The 20,612-nt window shown below is 41.8% G+C and overlaps 2 long non-coding RNA genes across 2 annotated transcripts in view; both read left to right on the top strand.

Moving 5' to 3' along the window:
- LOC126490720 (uncharacterized) overlaps positions 1 to 20,612 on the top strand; it is a 133,470-nt gene that overhangs the window by 7,471 nt on the left and 105,387 nt on the right. The window lies entirely within an intron of this gene.
- LOC126490726 (uncharacterized) lies at positions 1,748 to 19,499 on the top strand. The gene is made up of 3 exons (XR_007589229.1): positions 1,748 to 1,967; positions 10,504 to 10,577; positions 19,166 to 19,499. It is a non-coding gene; the product is annotated as an uncharacterized lncRNA (long non-coding RNA).

The raw sequence follows: 20,612 nt of genomic DNA, 5'->3' as shown, positions 1-20,612 counted from the left end.
CAAGAGCAGAGGATCTGAAGCTTGAATTCTGAGTTTTTCCTTGAAGAGAATTGGCTTTTGTAGGAAAATTTCCCTAAGCAGTTCTTAGTGTGTATATAAAACTGAAAAAAAAAAGAAGCATAATTAATCCACAATAAAAAGCTACTGGAAGCTAATGTCTTGTTGGGGTGGAGGAGCGTCATCAGACCAGAGCGCAGGTCACATTCTCTGCATGCTGCAGAAGAGAGGTGCCTGGCTTTGCCATGGCGCCGAAGCTTCCTCATCTACTCACGGAACTAGCAAAATCTTCCTCTTCGGCTTATTGAGATTGTCGGTGGAGCATCTGCGACAGTGCCCGGCCCCTAGAACATAGTTGTTTGAGAACGATTTATAGGATGGAAGGCTCTCACAGGAGTAGAAGACGGTGAGTCTTTGTTCTGGCTTCCAGGGCAGCCTGTCTGTAGCTGGCAATTTTCAACTTTTGGTGTTCATAAATCTTTTATTTTGCATCAGTTTTACAACAAAGTGTCACATGAGACTTAAAAAAAAAGCTAAGAGAAATTTGATCTTCGTCACTGAATCAACGGGTGATTAGAACCCTCCTTGCTTTCTTGAGCATCCAATCCCTCCAACAAATAGGAACTAGGGACCCAATGCATTGGGACTGTGGAGTGAGCTTTCTGAGCGTGAGGGCTCTAGGATGTAGCTAAGATGTGCTGAGCCTTCCCTCTAGAGAGAGAGAGCTGGTGTTATATGAGCAAGCAGAGGAGTTTGGGGTGATACAATTGGTCAGAAAGCCTACGTGGGTTGGAACTCAAACTCCATCTTGGTATGGAGTGCTTCTGGGAGGAGCAGACATTTGTAAGGGGCCTGAGCAATCTCATTGCCTCAAGCTGGGTACTTAAACATCAGCTCGCTACAACCAAGGATCCCATGGGAAGAGTCCCAATCCAGGAATTATTTAGATCTGACAGGCCTGTGGGAATGTCTGTGGGATTGTCCTGATTGGTAATTGACTCATCCCATTGTAGGTGACACCATTCCCTAGGCCAGGCTCAGGCTCTGGATTATTTAAGGAAACTAGCAAGTAGCCAGCAGGAAGCATGAGTGTGCGTTTGTTTTTCTCTCCTCTCGGATGTGATGTGACTAGCTGCTTGAGTTCCTGCCTTGTCTTTCCCCAAATGATGAACTATAATGTGCAACCATAAGCCAAATAAACCCTTTCTTTCCCTAAGTTGCTTTTTGTTGGGGTTTTATCACAGCAACAGAAATGAAACTAGACGAGGTATGAGTGTAAGGAGGAGGTGTGAAGGGCATTGCTTGGCAACTTTTATAGAGAAGCTGAAGCAGACAGCTAAGTACTGCAGGAGTCCACGGGTCCGCTGGCCCTCCCTTTGGTAGGTAACAAAGGCAAAGGTTTTGTGGCAGTGGTTCCTGGTGCTGCAGCAGGCAGCTTATTCACAGAGCCTTCGCAAATGGACAAGTAGAAGGTCACAGGGACTGACAGCAAGACAGAGGCCAGCAGGACTTGCTGCAGGGAGTGAGGGAGACAGGAGCTAGGTGAGCCTGCTCTTTCCACCGGAGCTGTGGGATAGAGCACTGCCAGTCACTGGCATTGGTGGATCAGCTGCCCAATGACTCTTAGAGTCTGAAGCTTGTTGCCCAATGCATCTCTCTCCTGCTTGCTAAACAACTCCAGCCCCTATTGATCTAAATGTCACCCTGGTTCACGGTTTCTGGAATCATCGAAAGGAAAGGATTGCAGTAGAATGACCCAGCTTTCTCTGGGTATCCCCGTGGCTATCTAGCAATCTCAAAAATCTCTCAGGGTATCTCCCTACTCTTAACTATCATGATGAGAATACTAAGATCTAAGCTGCTCTCGTTTCTGCACAGGAACAAGACATGTGGTAACCTTGCACAATGAGGACTGGAATGGAAGTGGACATATTTTTGTGCTTTCTAGGAATTTAAGTGGGAGATTGAAGGTAAAATAATATGAGATTTTTCTAGAGATTAACTCAGTATGTTTTCAAGACTTCTACTGCATCTTGAAGGACAGGTTATACCCAATATAATCGCATTATGTAATTACAGTCCACTAGACTATGTGTTTTTATTTTTAATATAATGCTTTTTAGTAGATCATAATTTTGAATCTTACCTTGTACCTACGTGAAAATAGAATAATAAGCATATTTTATTATCTTAGGTTGTTTTAAAAATAATTGAACTCTATATAACACATACTTCAGGATTTTTATGTTTTGTGGAAAACCTATTTTAGAATTTATTACTTAATCCTAAACATATTTTAATGTACTTTGTTTTCGATTTAAGTATGGGCCATAGACCACATTTAAATTACATTTAAATAATAGCTTTCTGAATTAAAGGTCAAGCTGTCTGTATCTAAAAGTGATGGAAAGGCAATTTGAGTGGAGTGTTCTAATTCATGGGGAGGAGAATGAAATGAAATAATAGACAAGAAAGAAAAATGTGCCCGAACTCTCTCGAGTTTGTTAGTAACAACAATGAGGTTTACTATACCACATGCAACAAACATTTTATAAACATTTAATTTTTTTGTTTTTAATTATGTCTGTATGTGTGCATCTGTGTGTGTAGCTGTGTGCTTCCTATGGTGACTTTTTTATTTCTCTTATCTTTTCAAGCTGGTTTGGCTTCTTTAAAACTGCAAATGCAAGGCAGAGAGTGCAGTGGCCCCAGGACATTTGGTGGCCCTGCCTTCCTTTGTGCTGAAGTCCCTGTGGCCCAGCCACCACAGCTTTTAAAGGCAGCATCTGAGCGGGAACCCCTTTTGGAGGTTAAGGGATGCCTTGGTGGTCCTTCTCTGCTCTGTCCACAGGCTAGCCGCTGTGCTTTGCTAGGGCAAGGCTGACATAGATTAGACTTATGCTTTGGTGTGGAGTCAACTAGCTCTGCAGTGTCCCAGCTTCTGAACCTGCTCTTGCGTAGCTCTTACTATTCTTACCCTCCCAAGAGATCCTGGATTTATTTTGAAGCAGAAAATTTGAAAAAGATTTCATGCCCGGTACTACCATCAAAGGTATACAGACAAGCTTTTGTCCTGAAGATGCCATTAATTTTCTTTCCAATTTGACAAAGTTAGAGCTTTTGAATGTGGTTCATCAAATAATAAAGGTTAGAGTTTTAAAAGATTAATCATAAGTCAGCTTCCTTATTCACACTGTATTTGTGGCCACAGTGCATTGTGTATAACACTATAGGAATTCTATTCTAATTTAGTAATAATTTGTGTTTGTGTATCTAGTATGACAGCGTCATTAATTATTCTGCAACGAGTGTGGAAAGCGTCCGAGCTGCCAGTGCTTAAGCGCTGCTAGAGATCACATCAAATTTTGCAAGCATCTGAGAATAAATTATAAGATCGACATCTTGTCTTTGATAAACCCCAGGAACACCCTAAACTGTCATGTCTTTAAACTTAGTATTTATGATGGGAAATGCAAAGTAGGCGATGTGTCAGGAAGTGCCCTCCTCTTAGTAGGAGCACGGGTTATCCAGTTAGCCCTCTGTTGTCAGCTTCCTGCTGGCAAAGCAAGGCCCTCTCCCCCCTCCTTCCGCCTCCTCGTCTGGGAAGATGCCAATTACCACGTGCTTATCGGTTGCAAACTATGCTTGTGAGAAGGGAGCATCAATTATTTGTGAGCGGAGAGCTAAGGCTGTTGGGAGCCTAATAAAGGCTGCTTGAGTTTCCTGCTAATAGACTATATCAAAAGGCAGTGCGTGGACCAAAGGCGGCGTGTTTCAGAAGTCCGTGCCTCAAAGTCTGTATTCACAAACTTCAGTGCTGTATAGGTGCATGCAGATTCCCTAATGCTAACGAAGAAAGCTGGTAGGACAGTTTCCTTTCATCCACGCAGCCTTTAACACTCACCATGTTTTTATTAACACTATTGACTTTTCCTTGCTGAATCCTGTGTGTGAGTGCGTGTGTGTGTGTGTGTGTGTGTGTGTGTGTTTGCTCTGCTTCTAAATAGTAGCAAAACCACGTGAAGTTAGACCAAAGCTATTCTCAGTCCCTTTGTCTCCAGAGGCCAGCCTTTGAAGATAGGCACGTGAACATCCTCAGGGATTGAGAGATGCATCCCTGGGCAGGAACTACTTGACTTTCATTGGCCCAAGGGTGTTCGAGAGCCTAGGTGGGTAGAGGAAGGCATTGGTCAGCTCAGTTTTCACAGTATTTGTTCTCTTTTGATATTCATATAAAAGACCTAAGTAGCCCACTTCAGCTTGCTGATTAATGTTATAAACACACTTGCTGATGTTTAAAAGAGTTTGAAATTACCTTTCAAAATGAAAATTGCTTCACAGCAGAAAGATAGCCCTAAACCTATTACGAACTATTTTTTATGGCTGAGGAAGAATGGACCACTCCCATTTAAGGTAGAAGGTCCTCACGAAGGCAGGTTCTGATTACCATTTATTTTCTTCTTAAGTAAACCATTTAGAATGGTTTTACAATCCAGAAATGTTCCAAAGATTTTATAGGGAGTCCCCATGTTCCCTGCATCTTGCTCCCCTCCTGCCCTGTGGACATCTTATATTGCCATAGTATATTTGTTACAACTAAGGGACTGATTCTGGTGCCTTACTCCCCATTGATTTTCAATGTAGCCTGGATATCTGTTATTGGTAAGACACTGTTCCACTGTTAGCAATTGTTTTAATATTTACCTATCATAATGACTTCCCAAATCAATTCCAGCTTATACCATGGCATATTGCTCTCTAGGCTGGCTGTGGCTTGCTCCCAAAGGGACTGCCATTCCGTGGAAGCCCATGACAATGAGAAGATTCACCTAAGGTCACACAGACTGGGTGGTCTGGATCTATGCCCAGTCTTTTAACTCCTTTGTACTTATTGCCTCTGATAAAATTTTCACAGTGTAGCTTTTATTCTATTTATTATTTATACCCTACCTATTTAAAAAAGGCATTGGAGCCAGCTGCCCCATGATTTACTTTGCTCTGAACGCTCTATGGACCATTATATCTTTTGTGATTTAAAAATAAGAATAGCAATATCTAATCTATTGTTATTTAATGAAAACTTCTTACCACTTAATAGTCATGTATTATTATGCCTTGCACACAGTAGGCACTCAATAAACACAAGTAAAATAAATGACTGCTGCCAACTTGGGTTTATCAGCAAGAGTGCAGAGCACAGGCAGGTGACTGCACCAGGGCTGGGTAGGAGGCAGAACGTGATATTTGGTTCTTAGATGTGGAAAAGTTAAGGCTGAGACAGCTGATGCATGGTTAGCAATAGTTATTTTGACTTGTGGTGGATTTAATGGAACAGGCATCACAAAATATGTGTGTGTGTGTGTGTGTGTGTGTGTGTGTGTAGATTACTGATGTGTCTTTAAGCAGGCAGCTTGCCTTCTCACCTATGGGAATGAGAGCACTGAGTCCTTGAGGCCTATTGTCACCTTTATGTTTTGCGAGAAGAAACTGCTTTGCAAGCCTAAAGCTTGGCATAGATGTTAAACAACATAGGATTACTCAGAAGGAACTCAGGATTTAAAGGAAATTTCCTAAAATTACTCTGAGCCTTCCTTCTTGCTTTTCAAGCTACTCAAGCATGGTGACAATGTTAAAGAAATGGTCTGTGTTGATGTCCGTAGCTGTGTTTCCATAGAAACCATGCATGTTGAAATCTGAGGGCCATGTTGAGGCTTTAATGGCTCTTGGATAAGCTGGCCATGCCCCTTGCTGGACACTGCAACGAGAGAGTTGGTCCCACCTCCCTCGTAGGAAGGCTGGCTGGGCACTCAGAGAGATGGCCCCACCCCTCACCACTGGCATTGGAGAGTTGGCTCCATACCTTGCCTAAGGTGGGGTAGTCCTAGCGGTCCAGACTAACCAGCTCAGCTACCACCCAGATCTACATTCTGGGCCTTGGGTTAGCTCACCATAACTTCTATCCCATCTATGACCTGCTGAAATGGGCGAAGGGATTGGTCCTGTGGAAAAATAGCCACAGCATCTCTATGCCTTGGGGTAACAGCAGGGAGTTTGATAGGAGTTTTGGTAAGGGTCCAGTAATACTGATGTGTCAGAGGCCAGAGGCCTTGAACCAGACCAATAACTCATTGCAAAGAACATTTGGGGGTAGGGCTGATTTTACAGAGGGGTCTACTGTGTGGCACACTGCAACTCCAGTGCCACTAGGATGAATGAAGAGGTGTTGGAAAGATGGGAAGAATGAAGGAGGGATGTGTTTTGTTTGATTGCTTTGTTTTGTTTTTAATTAATTTTGGGGGTTTTCCTTTTGCAGGGAGAGATGCTGCAGTGGTAAGGGGGCAGATATGGAGGGATAGGGAGGTGAGTGGAATTGGGGTGCATTGTTGACAGAGACTGTTCTTTCATTCTAGGCTGCCCAGACCTGAATAATCTCACAGAAACTGTATTAATTACAACACTGTTTGACCGATAGCTTAGGCATCTTTCTAGTTAGCTCTTACATCTTATATTTCTACTAGTTTACATTTTACCACAAGGCTCATGGTTTGTTATCTCTTGCTTCCTGAGCTGATACATGGTGTCTGCATCCTTTGGTAACTACATGGCATCTCTCTGACTCTACCTACTCTCTCTCTATATCTCTGTTCAGATTTCCCTCCTAAGCTATTGGCTGAAACAGGTTTATTCATTATTCAATAAAAGTAACTTACATACAGAAGGATATCCCACCTCATCTCCCCTTTTCTATCTAAATAAAAAAAAAGGTTTCTAACTTTAACATAGTAAAATTATATATAACAAAACAGTTATCAAGCAAGAATTATAGTTACAATATTTAGTTCATTTACATTTGGCAAATCAAGAAAAATACTCTATCATCTACCTTATCTTTGTGAGTCTAAAGTTTTATATATCTAATTTATCCTTTATCATAACTAAGGAAAACTATAACTATCTGTTTTCGACTCTTCAAAGACCCAAGAAGGATATAATATTAACTAAGTAAACAGGAAGTGCATTGTAAACAACTTCCAAAGTTTTAGAATTGACAGAAATATCTTGCTGCCTGAACAGTTATCCAAAGTTCTTTTGTAACATTAGGGCATCCATCTTCAGTCTACAGGCCCATAGTATCTGGAAGACTTTTCCACGAAGCAGGAAATTTGAAGATCTGTTCTTCCTTGTAATGGCAAAGTTTATCAGTTGCTTTTTTCTGTGTCCTGCAGAATGTCTGGCAGTTCCCTTTGTGAAGCAGGAACCCTGAAAGACCATCCCATCTTTCAGAAAGTGACTTTTCTTTGGGTCCTGCAGGTTTAGTTCATACAGCATACCATCAAGCACTCCAGGAAAGAGTAGCTTCTTGCTCAAACGGCTAGCAAACTTCATACGGACCTTCTTTGAAGCCCATCATTCTCTTGAAGCAGACTGATTCTGGGAGAAGCAGTCATGTCTCACTGTCAAGAAAAATCTAAGCTCTTAAAACATTTTAAATGCCATATTCTATAGGTCTTTGAGGAACCAGAACATCAAGAGACAGCAAAATAGATGACCAATGCCTGTCATAATGTGATAAGGGCTGTGGGACACAGAATCATGGTGCTGGAGTAAGCTTGGCTTGGAGTGGAGTCCTAGATTACAGGTGGCAAGGTGGTCTCTTCCGTGGAGAAAAACCGAGACATAATGGCATTGGCATTCAGCATCTGCAGCCTGTGTTCTATTAGTCAACTAGCATATTTTCTGAGCCTTCTGCCTCTGAGCTCTGAAGCATGGGCTCTGAGACCTGGGCTTTCTATCCTTAACTGGTACTTGAAGCTTCCATTTCCTCACTGGAGAAAGAAGAAAGCTCATCATTCTGGGTCAAACATATGGCTTTATTTAGTGAGAGAATAACATTCAGTAATGCTTCATTCCCTGACAGCTATGGAATAACTTGTCCCATAGAAGGGATTTTCTTAAAGTAGCTTAGCATTTTAGTTCCTGGGTTTAACTTAATACATCATTTGGAGTGAAACCTCCCAAGGTCAGGCTGCACATGCATCAGACTTTAAAAACAGCTCATTTTGCATTTTAATTTACTTTTACTAGAACTTCTGTCATATGGATCATTATCAAATGATAAAATCCACATTTACTTTATATACAAAAGGTTTTTACACAACCATACATAAAATATCAACGTGAAATTCAGGATAAAATGGTATAAATCTAGAAGGTCACAATCCAAGAAAAGTATCTAGAGTGTAAGGGCTCCCTAAGGCCTTGATGTCTATTACAAACAGACTAAAATTAGGTTCTCTGATATGCAATAGCCAAAGTGACAGGGGAAATAGGCCGGTTGAATTCTTCGCTTTGTGAGGAAAGGGGGGAAAAACTCACCACTTCTTTAAAGAAAGGAAAACACCTAGTGCTTACTCCATAGAACACTTTTCAAGAGAATTTGAATGCAATTTCAATCTAGAGATTGTTTATTATTTTAAGTAATAATTCTATTTTATCATTAATAAAATCATTTTGAGAAACTCTGGGAATTTTATCCTTGTAGTCTCTTAAATGAGACTCTGGATAAAGTGTATGGGTTTTCACATCTTTCTCTCACTGCCTTTTTGCCTCTCCTGTTATTTTCCACGTGTTATTGCCACTTGTTCTGCTGTCTATGTCCATGTTTCTAGAATGTTCCTCCACTTGACTCATTTTTAGCTTCTGTTCTTCCATATATACACATTGTAGTGGGTAGTGTGTAAGGTTGTGAACTTGACTGAATCTAGGATCACGTGGAAGACAAATCCCTGGGCATGACTGAAGGAAGATTGCTGATAGTTACATGAATTGAGTCAGGAACACTTTAAGTGTGGCTGGCAGCATTTCATGAATGAAGAAGAGAAAGAGTTGAGTGCTAGCATTTGTCCGTCTGCTTCCTGAGGGCAGATGCAGTGTGACCTGCTGCTGTCTTCTCCACTATGAGCTGCACCTTGAATTGGAGCCAAAACAAATCTTTCCTCCCTTAAGTTGTTTTGTCAGAGCCATGAGACAAGATACTGACAAAGAAAATCTGACAATCCGGCCTTTATAGTTACATTTTGTGTAACAAATGGTGACGATGCTGGAAATGGAGACCTTGCTTTTGTTTTCTGGCCTCCCTGACCCGAATAATCACACAGAAACTATATTAATTGCAACATTGTTTTGGCAGTGGCTCAGGCGGATTCCTAACTAGCTCTTATATCTTAAATTAAACCATTTCTATCAATCTGTGTATCATCACAAGGTAGTGGTGTAAGGGTCTGGTATCTTTCTCCTTTGGCAGCTACATGGTGTCTGCTTGACTCCATGCTTTTTCTCCCTGCATTCAATTTAGTTTTCCTGCTTGGCTCTATTCTTCTCTGCCATAGGCCAAAGTAGCTTTTTTTTTTTTTTTTTAAACAAAACAAAACAAAACAATGGTAATAAAACATATTCACAGCATACAGAGGGGAATCCCATCCCATGATGTTAATAAAAATATTATTAACTAGGGTTTCATATATAACTGCAGCATTCTACATAATGAGACAGGCCGGCTCATTAAGGCTGTCTATAGTCTGTCTATAGTCTGATGAAAGACTAAAACTGCCATCCCCATTCTTTAGGATTACCTCCCTTAACCAGTGTTTCACATCTGTAGAGAAAGACCTGGATGTCATGCCAGGATATACAGCGCATTTCCTCTGCTCTTATCTCTTAGTGTATCCTATTTCTTCCTTGTTACATTCTACATGGCTCCAGTCTCTAATAAGCAGACTTTTGACAAGAAAGTCATGTGAACAAACCATTTATTATCTGTCTGGGAACTTTCCTTCAGGAGCGGATGTCATCTGAGAAGTGTTGAGCATCTGAAGGCTGACCCAAGTCCTTTGAACTGCGGCATCTTAACTCTCATCTCCAATCTTCTCCTTTTTCACTTCTTCAAAATGAGTTTACCTATATGTATACATAAAAATTTCAGAATCTGCTAGGTGGTGGGAGTGCATACCTTTAATTCCTGAACTCAGGAGGAAGAAGCAGGTGGATCTCTGTGAGTTTGTGGCTAGCCTGGTCTATAGAGTAAGTTCCAGGACAGCCAGGACTGTTTCACAGAAAAACCCTGTTTCAAAAAACAAAACAAAAAACAAAAAAAGTAAACAAAATATATACAAATCAGGTGATGTGGGATTTCCCTCTGTATGCTGTGAATATAATTGGTTAATAAAAGAACTGCTTTGGGCCTACAGCAGAGCTATAGGGGAACAGAGCTATGCAGGGAAAACTAAACTGAATGCTGGGAGAAAGAAGGGCAGAGTATGGGAGAAGCCACGTACCCTCTGCAGGAGACAGATTTGCTAAAACTTTGCAGGTAGGTCACGACCTCATGGTGATGCACAGATTAATGGAAATGGGTTAAATTAAGATGTAAGAGTTAGTCAATAAGAAGCTAGAGCTAATGGGCCAAGCAGTGACTTAAATAATATAGTTTCTGTGTGATTATTTCAGGTCTGAACTGCTGGATGACCGGGAAACAAACAAGCAACCTCCAATCAACAATTAGGACTCTTGTGCAAAGCTAAGTGAGTAAAAATTAAAAAAAATTGGAAATTTCATTGTATTACTTTTGTGTGTGTGTATGTCTCTGTGAATGTATATGCACTATGTGTGCATGTAGCACATTTGGAGGACAGGAGAGGGTGCTGGATATCCTGGAGCTGAAGTTACAGGTAGTTGTGCTGTCCTACATGGGTGCTGAGAACTGAACTTGGTTCCTTTGGAAGTGCTCTTAATTACTGAGCCATCATTCCAGACGGCAAATGCATAATAAGTACTTAAAACATCTGCAATCCCTGATTTACATTATGAATAGGAATGATTATATTATTTGCAGTTATTTTTGGAAATAAAATCTTACATAGCCCCATACAAAAGTCATATCCTTGTTTTAAATATATTTTCGATTATATAAAATGTCTTTTGTGCGTATATGCTCTTAGCTATGATTCTGGTACTGCATGCTATCTACCCATGTAGCATGGACCAGCAGCCCAAGTGCAGAGCAGAAGGCCCTGGAACCTAAATTTAGAAGCTGGTAAATAAAACAAAGACAGGAGACTTGGAGTCTGTGGAAACATAGCTGATAGTCCTTTTGGCTTTTTATGCAAACATAAATCCTCTAAAACTTGCTCTTAGCAAGGAGTTTCAGGATCAAGTTAGTATAATAGCACTTGTCTCTTCTGTATCATATTTCAGTTAGCAACCTAGAAGGGATCTTAACAAATGCACATGCTTTTTAGCTTGGTTCTTGTAGAAAGGAGGCTCATTACATTCAGGATGGTCAGTTTCATGAGGGCCGTCAGAGATGGGGGATGGGTTTGTGCTAGTCAGGGGGTCTGCATAAGCTCTATCTATCTAGCCATCTACTCTTCATCTGTCTACTATCTGCATATCTATTAAACAATTCACATATCTGTCATAATCATCCAGCTATCATCTAACTATCATCTATCTGTCCTAATTTGCTTTCTATTGTTGTGATAAAGATACCACAACCAAAAGTACCTTTAGGAGGAAAGAGTTTGTTTGGCTTACATGTCTCTATCACAGTCCATTATTGAGGGAAGCCAGGGCAGGAACCAAGATGGGAACCCGAAGGTGGGAATGCTACCTACATGGGTACGTTTACCAGGTTAGGTTTAGCACCTGGAAACAGCAACAACACTTAGCAACAACAGCATGGAAGAGGCTACACCAGGACCACAAAAAGAGATGTCATGTATATATATATATGTATATATNTATCCCCTTTTCGGTAATCGTAGGGGAAAGTAGACTTATTTCAACATTCAGTCAAAGTGATATCTTTGTCTTAGTTCCATAAATGGGTAAAAATGGAATTTTCCAGCAGAGAAGTATGTTATCATGTGAGATGTGAGAGAAGATTAAAAGAAAAATCAACACTGCAGCCTTGTCACTCAAGTGTGTGTTGCTAGGGCCATCAAAGCTTCCTGCTGCCAATTCTACTTAAGTATTCTCCACAGCTTGGCCCCTTCCCTCCCAGACCTTCTTCTTGGCCAGCGCTGCCTTTGATACAAGCTTGATTTATGTCCTTTGTAGGGGAGGGAGGACACCTGTAGCTTCCACTGAGGTGCAGAGAGGGCCCTTCCCAGGATGCCAAAGCCTTCCCTTCCCCACTGAGAAGGGGGTAGGGCCTCCTCAGAGCACTCCTCAGAAATGAGGTACAGGAGGAAGGTTGGCAGTTCTGAGCTTACGTCATAGATGGTGCCTAAAGGGAATCAGAGCACCCTTCCCACCCTCGGGGAACGGCTTACCTGAGCTTTCAGGGTGGTCTACTGAAGGAGTCTCACCTCAGGAGACAGCGTTAATTCTGTGGAACATGATGCAGAATGGTCAGTGTGTCCTCTAAGATCGCATTGGATCCTGAGACAGACAAGGAACTGCAAATCTTGGAGTCTTCACATGAGGGAGAATTACACTTTGAGACTGATCCCCAAAAAAGCCTTGGGAGGAAAAGATTATTCCAAGTTTACTGGTAAAAATGAGTCGAGGCAGGCTTTAAGCCTTGGCCAGATTGACTGGATGGTAGGGTTGGGGACAGAGCATTGAAAACTCATTCTGACAGACTCCAAATCCATGTGCTCTTATTTAAAACAATGAAACAGGTATTTGCAAGAAAAATTAAATATTGGTGCAACTCCTATTTCTCTAGGTGCCTTCCCTTAGCTTAGCAACAGAAAACAGAGCCAGAACTGCAATGTACAAGCAGAGCTACAAAGGCCGAGTTCACCTTCTGTGTGACCAACTCATGCTGTCCTCACCTTAGGCGGGGGCTGCTGCCCCATTGGGCACTGGGGGAAGTAAATTTTCTAGCACCCTCCATTTATTTTTAGCTATGTAATTTATTTTTTAATGAATGAACTGACAGGTAATATTGAGGCCCACAAAGAGATGATGAGACACATAAATACCTCAGGATACATCTACATTACAGAAATAAACTTGACTTTAAATTTTGGAATGAACATAGGTAACTGGTAACAAAATTATTAATTCCAATAAAAATGAGATAGGAAAATGGATGGGAGAAAGCAATGTTCATAAATATAATCGTTGATCTGTGACTATATGATATTGAATTCCTGATTATTCAAATAGCTAGCTTACTTGAGAAAACAGCTAGATCCTTGGAAACTGAAACTATAACCTGGAGATTCCAGAAATAATTCCGTAGCACCCTCCATTTTTATGGGGGGATTATTCACTGGTAATATCAGTTAGCTTTTCTGTTGCTGCGATAAATGCCATGACCCAAAGTAACTTAGGGAGGAGAAGGTTTATTTCTTCTTACACTTGCAGTTACACTTGCAGTCACAGTCCATCTTTGAGGGAAGTCAAGAAGGAACTCAAGGCAGGGACTATGGGGGAACACCGCTTCCTGGATCACTCACTGGTTCATGTTTAGTTAGCTTTCGTGTGTAGCCGGGGACACTTGTCTGGGTGTGGTGCTGCCCACAGTGGCTGGACCCTCCTGCCTCAATTAACAGCCAAGGAAATGCCCATCTCCCCCCCATGCCTATGGGTCAGTCTGATGATGGAAACTCTTCAGTTGAGGTTCCTTCCTTTCAGACAACTCTATATTGTGTCAAGTTGACGGTGAAAACACGTCAGCACACCTGGCTTGCAGGTCTCGAGGCTTTGGTGGAGGGCATCCTAGAAGGTACGGTCCTCATCTCAGGCAAGAAAGACTTGCCGTCTGCAGCACTGGTTTGCTGTATTGTGGGTTCAACTCAGTGCTGAGAGCTGGCAAAGTAGCCCTGATACCAAGGCATGTTTGTCTGTGTTTGAGCACCACACTGGGGAGCCTGGGATCCCCCACAATCACAATCACTTTAGACGAGTCCTGAAATTCCGTCAGGCTCATTTCTGGGTCTGCAAGAATGTGTTCATGTGAACCGTTTTGCCGCTGTAAATTTTAAATGTGATGACCTACACAGAGTCTCTTACAGAGTTGATTCGGAATAGTCATTCAAAACACGGAGCTAAGTTTTAGAGGATGGACAGGGCTCCACGACACAGGGAGTGTGCAGAAATGCAGGCTTAGCTCAGCCTCTAATGAAATCGGCCAGCCTAGGCAAGTCCCTTAACTGCTCGACTCTTCAATTCTCCCATCTATCAAGTTGTCAGCTGGCACTTGATGGCTCACCTCGCATGCTCAGAGGAGGAGATTGCCTTGCAAATATTAGGAGCTTAACAGATGTTTGTCAAAGGATCAAATAACTACAGCAGGTACCCTGAAAAGTTAAAATGGTCTCACAGATACGCATTTAAGGGCATCTTCAAGTACAATTTATGTGCCTGCATTTAAAAAATGGACAAGCCTCAAGGTAGATGAGAGAATGCCTACATTTAACAACAACAACAAAAAATCTTTCTGGAGGTGTGTGTGTGTGTTTGTATGTGTGTGTGTGTGCTCATTTGTGTGACTACGTATGTGAAGACAAGGGTACAGCCTCAGGGATCATTCTTCCACAGGTGTCACTCACCTTGTTTATTGAGACAGGGACTTTCACTGAGACCTGAGCCCACTGAGTAGGCTAGGCTGGCGAGGGCATCCCTTGAGTTCCTGCTGTGTCTGCCTTCACCCTGCCAGGCTCACAGGCATGTGCCACACACTCAAGACTCTCTCCGTAGTGCTGAGGATATGATCCTGGTCCTCATTCTTCCATGGAAAGCATTTTATGGGTAGAGCCGTGTCTCCAGGCTGAAATTACTCTTTATTTGAAAAAGTTTTTTTTCTCCCCTTTTTTCTACTTATGGTGGTATAGTAACAATCACACCCTTACTGTGTAAAACTGCACAGAAACTTGATGGAGTTTTCAGATAGCCCCTAGACACTCCGCTAAGGACAGCAAGATGAATGCCAAGAAGGTTTTCCTTTTTAAAAACCTTCCTGCTTCCTTTCCTTCACTCTGAAACAATCATCAATTACCCTTATCCACCGGCACCATCTCATCTAAGTTCATTTTCGAGATGAAGTTTCCTCCTTGGATGGTGGCTGTCCAATCCTCCCCCTGTCCATCACCAGCTGCCTCAGAGCTGTCCCCAGATTGACAGCTTGAGAGCGAATCAATAATAATTATCTGGCCGCAGCCATGGCGAGCTGTGTAATTCTGCCACGGGACAGCATTGTGCAAACAGAGATGCAGTCTCTGGCTGCAGGTTTAAATATGCAGACCCAGGCTGTCCATTTAGGTGTGCTGATCATGTGATTACCGGGAGGTAGTGCTCCTTCCTTCTTCGCTGCATTAAAACCCTTTCAGATGATACACTCACCTTCAGGGACTCGGGCTGCCCACAAGCACTGGGCTATGTAAAACACTGTCTTCAGGCCCTCAGACCATAAATCAGAGCTTTAAAGGCAAAGGCCTGGAAGGGGAGACACATTGCTTTAGTTCTTTGTGGGGACTGAGAAAACCCACACCGATGGAGTGTCTATAAGCACAACAAGAATAAAACCTCAAATGCACTCGGAGATTATTTGTGTGTGTGTGTGTGTGTGTGTGTGTGTGTGTGTGTGTGTGTCCTAGTTACACAAGAGAACGTAATTCTTTGAAGCTCTTTGCATTTAGTCTGGTGCTCAGAGTTAGTTCAGTGTCATGACGTTGTTGGTTTGATGGGCACAAGCTCAGCAGTTTCCATTTGAATGAAAAGATGTTGGCTTCACCGAGTTGTGTATGATTTTATTCTCTTTAGCATCCCCAGGCAGGAGCTGCCGTTAGCTGTTGGTGGATTTGCTCACAGGAATAAGTGATGCATATCATCACATTGGCTGGAGTTATGTCCACTCAGTGTTAGAGCAGTAGGCTTTCCTTGGTGTCCTTTTCTTGGAATCTCCTTGTGCTATGAAATCAGAGAAAAAAAAAGATAGTCTTGGGAGTGGATGACATTATTTTCTGAGAGAACCACAGTCAAAGCAAATTGTGTAATTAAACCCCTTCCTTTCTTCTTCTCTTTCCTTTCTTTCTCTATGCTAGGCAACCAATCAAGCAGAGAGACAAGCAAACCACCTGCTTTTAGTATTAACTGGAGCCCACATACAGGACACTCATAGGGATCAAATCAGCACTGGCGAGAGAGACGAAGCTTGGGGATACTGATTAGATACCAGGGAAAAGGTACCAACCGTCAGGCGAACTACAAAGACTATGGCAGAAGGTTTCAAAGCCAGGGTAGATTTCTAGTCAGGGGGTCATATTTGTAGGAAATCGTTCTATGATCAAAGAGTATACCTGCTATTTTGCAATGAATTAATTAACTGTTAAGAAAGTAGGAAGCCAATTAAAAGACGGAAGGAAAATAACAGAGTGTTGAGTTAAAACAAAGATAAAAGCATAAACGTGGGGCAAAATAGATATATTTTTAGATGGTCTTGAAAAATGAATTTGAAACTACAAGCACATAATAAAATCTGGATTGTGAAAGGCAGCCAAGAAAATGATAGAACTATGTATTGAATTAAAAAAAAGTTGTAGACATTGCTATTGAATTGAATGGCAGAATCCATTCTATACTAATTTGTAAAGAGAAGACTTCTATTTTATTTACATTTGTGTATGTATATTTTTGTGTATTTATACGTATCCATATTTGTGTATTTGTGTGCATGCATGCAATGTGTGTGTGCATTTGTGTGGGGTATGTGTGTATGTGTGTGTGCATGTGTGCATGTGTGCATGTGTATGTTTATGTATGTGCAGATGTATGCAAAGTCCCCAGGTTGACCTTAGGATTTCTTCTTTTGATTGCTTTCCATTTTGGGGCAGAATCTCTCACTGAGGTATTCTGTCTTTGAGTGTGTCTACAACCATTCTTTCTGGAGTCAGTTGGGGAACTGTTTTCCTAATTTTAAAAACGAAGGATTAAGCCTAGAGATTGCTTTCTTAGAGCCAGTGACTAGTGACAGATGTAATCAGGACCTGAAAGCCCCTTACCAGAGACTAGACTCCTAATCTTTTTAATTGTAAAGTCTTACATCATCAAACCAAACTTGATCTATAAGACATATCCAGGAGAAGCTGTTTATTTGGCTCCTTTTAATAGTGTTCTTTGCTCCCAGAGTTCCTAGGAGTTCTGTTTGTGGGCTTTTGCTTTCTACAAGGAGACCCTGAGACATAGAACCCCCCTCTCTACCATCTACTAGTCCCCCGCCCCCACTTTGCCATCACTAGCATCAAGCTGAATCAGGAGATGTCAAGGACCTCAGATTTGAGGCTCTGCCATGGCAGAGCACAGGACTGTAGGTGGGATATTTAGGGATCATGGGGATCCTCCTGTGTTTTTCTGCCTGGGCCATTTGTGCTTCTCCACCTCCAGAAGAGCTGAGACTCTTCCCATTTCTAGGACAAACAGAGGTCCTGTATAATTATTGTCTGGTAAGCGATTGCAAAGAAGCCAGAGTTCAGAAATAGCTGAGTGCTTTGAGGGGTGGTGGAAAAAACATCCCAGCTGGGGAAATAGCTCAAGGTCAGGATGTGACCCAGCATTTCACATTGCAGGCCGAAACCTTGGAACACCAGGGAGGCTTTGTATGCTCAGTGGAGATGTGGTAATGCTGTAAAAGCCCGAGCTTTGCTACAGGTGTATTCAAAGCAGAATTGCTGGCCTCTAAAATGACATCCATTTGTGGAACAGCATTAGACCAAAGAAGAAAAACAAAAGCAGCCCTCAAACATGGTCTCCTGACAGAACACTAGAGGGGGATAGTGTGAGGGAGAAGTCTGGTGTGTGTGTGTGTGTATGTGTACATAGGTCTTTGTGTATACGAGGTGTGTATTCTGGCTGAGCATGGTGGTTCACACCTTTAATTCCAGCACTCAGGAGGCGGAGGCAGGCAAATCTCTGTGAGTTCAAGCTAGCATGGTCTACAAGGGAGTTCCAGGCAAGTCAGGGCTACACAGTGAGCCTGTGTCTCTAAAAAACAAACAAACAACCAAACAAAACAGAAACAACTAAAAATAGAAGTATGTGTTATTTGTACTAAATAGGAATAACGTAAGTGCCTATTAATAGTAGTGTAGGAGGGAATAACTAAGTTGAGATGATTCATTGAAATGATGTATATCTTCTGTAGTTGCTTTATAGATGTTTGGAAGGTAATAGGCCCACAAGAGAATCCCAGACCACTGATTATTTAGGGACTGGATTTCTGTGACTTGTGCGGAAGGCATGGGCAGTGTGTCCCCATCTTAGTCTGCTGAAGTCTTTGATGGGGACAGAGGATGGATGACCCAATGGTAGGTAGAATTTACACATAGGAGAATGGAGCTGCAAGCTGACCCCCAGGGTTGTCTGGATCGAGTTCAGGAATGTCTAACTTGAAGGGGAAGTTGCCACTCCTCTTGGGTCTTTTATAAAGAGAGTGCAGTAGGAAGAGCCAGACCCTGTTCAAAGAAGACTGTGTGCACTTTGACTGGAAGCTCCCATAGAGCAGATAGGGCAGATTTTCCTCAACCTCTGGATGAGAGCAGCCTGAGCTGGGATGGGCCAAGGTTGAGGCAGGAGAGGACCTGGGATTGTCCCCCGGGGCTGGAATAGGCAGGGTTATGTTCCCTTTGCCTTGCCTTATTTAGGTACTAAACCAGAATAACTAAAAATTTTGCATTTCCAGCATGCATCAGGAGCTTCTGGAGAGGCATCTGGGTTATGCTCTCTGATTCTCTGGCAGTTTGTAGAGCATATAGCTTTGAATTGGGTACGAGAGGGTTGTTTAAACTTTCTTGGATTATATTTTAGTAGCACATAGGGTCTGAATAATTGTGAAATTGGATTAAGTTTTCATCAAAGAAAACATTACTTGAAGATACAGGGTTGAAAGGCAGACATTAAAACAGCATTGCATTCATTATGCGAGACTCCTCAAGGAAGCAGTGCTGTAAGATTGTGCTTCCAAAGAGGAAGCCAGGGAGGGGGTATAGAAATGAGATTCAGGCTACCTGCTCATCAAAGTTAGTGGTCCTGTATAAGAGCTGGTATCCGGCAAGGTGAGGATTGAGTTGGCTCTATTGCCTCTGGCTGTGGGATTAGAGGCCAGCACTCAAGGGTTCCTGCCATGGTTTTGAAGTAGAAATAAGGATGCTCTACTCTACAGCAATGCAGTCAGGATGAAATGACAGGAACATTAAGTACCTGGCGATATATGTGGACCCCCAGAAGATGTTCAGTAATTGTGATCTGTTTCTCTTGGCTGTGCTGAAGAGCAAACTTCCTCAGAAGTCACGTTGAGAAGCCCAGAATGAGGAACCCCTAACCCAGGAAGAACAGTTTGCCTATAATCTGCGTGTTATCTGCATTTGAAGTGTGGACCTATGTTTAAATATCTCTGACAAAAGTCACTGTTACCACTTGAAAAGATATGTTGAATTCTAGTATCTTTTTCTATGTTCTCTCTCTCTCTCTCTCTCTCTCTCTCTCTCTCTCTCTCTCTCTCTCTCTCTCTCTGTGTGTGTGTATGTGAAAATTCCTTGTGATTATGTTGGAACATCAAAATGAAACTCATCAGAAATATATTATTATTATTGAAAACATTTGTATTTATTTATTGTGTGTGTGTGTGTGTGTGTGTGTGTGTGTGCGCACATCATGTCACTGCAGAAGCTCGTTCTCTCCTACTACATTGGTCAGTGGTTTCTTGGGATCAAGCTCAGGTCATTAGGCTTTGAGCAAACTCTAATATTCATACCAAGTAAGATTTTTGATACGTCTTAAAACAACTCTAAAATCTCGCACATATATATACACCCTCAGATTTAACTGGTAAATGAATATTCTTTCCCCCAACTTACTATTCTCTATAATTCATTGAAAGTCATAATTCTATCTGTCCAGTATTTTCTAAACCACCAACAATCCATCTATACTATGATATTAGAGAGAATGTGTCTATTTCAGTAGGTCTAAGTCCACAGAATTAGCATCAAACTCATGATGGAATAAGAGAAACTGGGAAGGGGGGCCTAATAAAAGCATAGGTGGAATCAAAATCCCCAGTACTATTTCCTTCTTAGAATATGATTGGCAGCAAGACCTCTTGACTGAGTACACAAAAAGGAGATGGAGGAGAGAGGAGCTGGCATTTTACACAGTTATCTTTCATTATTGTATTTAATCTTTCAAAGGACATGGGGAACCCTTGGGAATTCTATTGCAGCCCTGAAATTCTGCTCCCAATTCCACATTTTATTTCTTCTTGTTACAGTGATGATAAAATTTAATGTCTTAAAATAAAATAATACTGAAAATTTGCAAAGACAAGCTACTCTGCATAAACAGGAGAAATATTCCTAGAAGAGAATGTCTATATGTTTAAGTCTTTAAGACCCTCATAATTTAAGCAATGGGGATCTAGCTATTGCACTATGATTGTGCTAGTGATGTCGTCCCAGCGATGGGAAGTGAAAAGGGTTTCTTAGGGCTAATAGGTTGTAGGTGGGGATGCAACTAAATTGATAGAGTGTTTACTCAGTATTTTAGTTTCTTTTCTGTGGCTGTGATAAACGCCATGACCTGAAGCAACTTGGGGAAGAGGAGGTTTATTT

The sequence above is a fragment of the Alexandromys fortis genome, unplaced genomic scaffold (genome assembly GCF_014885135.2).
Source record: "Alexandromys fortis isolate MF-2015 unplaced genomic scaffold, M_Fortis_MF-2015_v1.1 scaffold_22, whole genome shotgun sequence".
Lineage (NCBI taxonomy): Eukaryota > Metazoa > Chordata > Mammalia > Rodentia > Cricetidae > Alexandromys > Alexandromys fortis.
This window is presented reverse-complemented; position numbering and strand designations above follow the sequence as displayed.